Raw genomic sequence first — 3,412 nt, forward strand, 5'->3', positions numbered from 1 at the left:
TGGAAGACACATAGGCCGATTAATGTGAATCTTTTCTGATCAACTGGAATTCCATGCACATTTCAAGAGGCTTACTGCACTAAGGCGTCTTCTGGCAGACTGGGTGTGGGTGGGTGTGTGTGTGATTGTGTGTCTGATGTGCTAATGCTAACAGAAGATTTTTCACTCTAATTAACACCTCCTCTCCGACCTCAGCTTAAGGTTCTACAGCAGTCTCTCAACAAGGCAGACTGTACTGTCTAAGACACAGGGGATGGAAGGATGGATCCGTGAGTGTCTCACTCAGTCTATGTTAGTTCAGCTAGGGAGAATGTAGCAGTCACACTGTGTGTTGTAGGAGTATCTGAGGTCTTTGCCCACAGGCCACTTTTACAGTTAGTGCTACCATCTGCATCATCTGGCTGTGGTGCAAAAATATCCTAATGTTACATCGCAAATTATAATACTAAATGCATTTTAGAGTTTGGTAGATATCGTATCTCTTTTTTTTTTTTTTTTACATTACATAAACAGTAGTATTTTACATGAATATATTCCTATTCTGGTAGATGGCAGAATTTCAAGTTGACCATTATTATGTCACATATTCAAGAGGAAAATACGTACCTATAGGTTATACATGATAAAGTATTTTACAGGGACCATTTTTCCTTTTCATTCTCAATGATAATGATCTCCCGTGAACACAAGAAACATTTAATATGTTTTCTATAATAGTCCAATATATTCTGGATCCAATGGAGTAGCTGTTTGCTGCTGGGTTTTAATTTCTAATCCTTAACAAGCGGTGAGATTGTAAAACATGTTGTAGCTGGCAATCAAAGCCCTGCAAAGCTCTCTGAAAAGTGTATTTCATCACTGTGTTATTGGGCTCCACGAGACGGCACGTGATTCACACCAAAGGAGTGTCACATCAAAGAGAGAGAGAACGAGGGAGCGAGGGAGAACAAAGGAGGGGGTGAGAGAGAAGTACAGAAGGAAAACAGAGAGAGAGGATACAGCTATCCGGTTCAAACAGAGTCCAGGGGTAATTCGGAGTGAACTAGACCAACTCACTCAGTGGGCTAAGCAGTATAGCAGGTACAGTAAATCCCCAGAATGATATTTCCTCCAAGGAGTCTCCGGCTGAGTCCAATGTAGATTGACCATGTTGTGAATTGTGCAGTTCCATCTGAGTTGTATAACTGTATAAATACTGTATTTTCTGGACTGTATTTCAGTACTGAGCTAATTAGTATCGCACAGCTCATGTAAACCTGTGGATAAACTGCACGGTAGGCTAGCCTCTCTTATCTAATGAAGACTATAAGAAATATATTCCTTGCTCCGTGTAGAAATGATAGCTAGATAATGTGTCCCTTACAAAAAAAGAATGCAGTTTTGAAACTGCAGTAAAAGTGCAGTAACTGCAGTCAACTGTGGTATTTTGGACGCAGTAATTGCAGAATAACTGCAGTGTACTGCAGTTGAACTGCAGTTACAGTGAGGGAAAAAAGTATTTGATCCCTTGTTGATTTTGTACGTTTGCCCACTGACAAAGAAATGATCAGTCTATCATTTTAATGGTAGGCTTATTTGAACAGTGAGAGACAGAATAACAACAAATAAATCCAGAAAAACGCATGTCAAAAATGTTATAAATTGATTTGCATTTTAATGAGGGAAATAAGTATTTGACCCCCTCTCAATCAGAAAGATTTCTGGCTCCCAGGTGTCTTTTATACAGGTAACGAGCTGAGATTAGGAGCACACTCTTAAAGGGAGTGCTCCTAATCTCAGTTTGTTACCAGTATAAAAGACATCTGTCCACAGAAGCAATTAATCAATCATATTCCAAACTCTCCACCATGGCCAAGACCAAAGAGCTCTCCAAGGATGTCAGGGACAAGATTGTAGACCTACACAAGGCTGGAATGGGCTACAAGACCATCGCCAAGCAGCTTGGTGAGAAGGTGACAACAGTTGGTGCGATTATTCGCAAATGGAAGAAACACAAAATAACTGTAAATCTCCCTCGGCCTGGTGCTCCATGCAAGATTCCTCCTCGTGGAGTTGCAATGATCATGAGAACGGTGAGGAATCAGCCCAGAACTACGCGGGAGGATCTTGTCAGTGATCTCAAGGCAGCTGGGACCATAGTCACCAAGAAAACAATTGGTAACACACTACGCAGTGAAGGACTGAAATCCTGCAGCACCCGCAAGGTCTCCCTGCTCAAGAAAGCACATATACAGGCCCGTCTGAAGTTTGCCAATGAACATCTGAATGATTCAGAGGAGAACTGGGTGAAAGTGTTGTGGTCAGATGAGACCCAAATGGAGCTCTTTGGCATCAACTCAACTCGCCAAGAACACCATCCCCACTGTCAAACATGGAGGTGGAAACATTATGCTTTGGGGGTGTTTTTCTGCTAAGGGGACAGGACAACTTCACCGCATCAAAGGGACGATGGACGGGGCCATGTACCATCAAATCTTGGGTGAGAACCTCCTTCCCTCAGCCAGGGCATTGAAAATGGGTCGTGGATGGGTATTCCAGCATGACAATGACCCCAAACACACGGCCAAGGCAACAAAGGAGTGGCTCAAGAAGAAGCACATTAAGGTCCTGGAGTGGCCTAGCCAGTCTCCAGACCTTAATCCCATAGAAAATCTGTGGAGGGAGCTGAAGGTTCGAGTTGCCAAACGTCAGCCTTGAAACCTTAATGACTTGGAGAAGATCTGCAAAGAGGGGTGGGACAAAATCCCTCCTGAGATGTGTGCAAACCTGGTGGCCAACTACAAGAAACGTCTGACCTCTGTGATTGCCAACAAGGGTTTAGCCACCAAGTACAAAGTCATGTTTTGCAGAGGGGTCAAATACTTATTTCCCTCATTAAAATGCTAATCAATTTATAACATTTTTGACATGCGTTTTTCTGGATTTTGTTGTTGTTATTCTGTCTCTCACTGTTCAAATAAACCTACAATTAAAATTATAGACTGATCATGTCTTTGTCAGTGGGCAAACGTACAAAATCAGCAGGGGATCAAATACTTATTTTCCTCACTAACTGCAGTTACACTGCAAAATTACTGTAGTGTTTCAGTGAAACGTAAGTGAGGGAGGCCCCGCTCTCTCGCTTTCCCAGATGTTTAGTTTATTTCATTCCGATGTCCTTTGCATTATTGTAGCCTTTTTCTGTAGCCTGTCAACTATGTGTCTGTCTATCCCTGTTCTCTCCTCTCTGCACAGGCCATACAAACGCTTCACACCACGTGGCTGTTACCACTCTAATCTGGTGGTCCCTGCGCGCACGACCCACGTGAAGTTCCAGGTCTCTGGCAGCCTCTGGAACTGCAGTTCTGCGGCCAACAAGGCAGAGTTCATCTCAGCCTATGCTACCCTCCAGTCCCTCGACTTCTTGGCGCTG

The sequence above is a fragment of the Coregonus lavaretus genome, assembly GCF_964263955.1.
Source record: "Coregonus lavaretus genome assembly, chromosome: 27".
In the NCBI taxonomy this organism is placed as follows: domain Eukaryota; kingdom Metazoa; phylum Chordata; class Actinopteri; order Salmoniformes; family Salmonidae; genus Coregonus; species Coregonus lavaretus.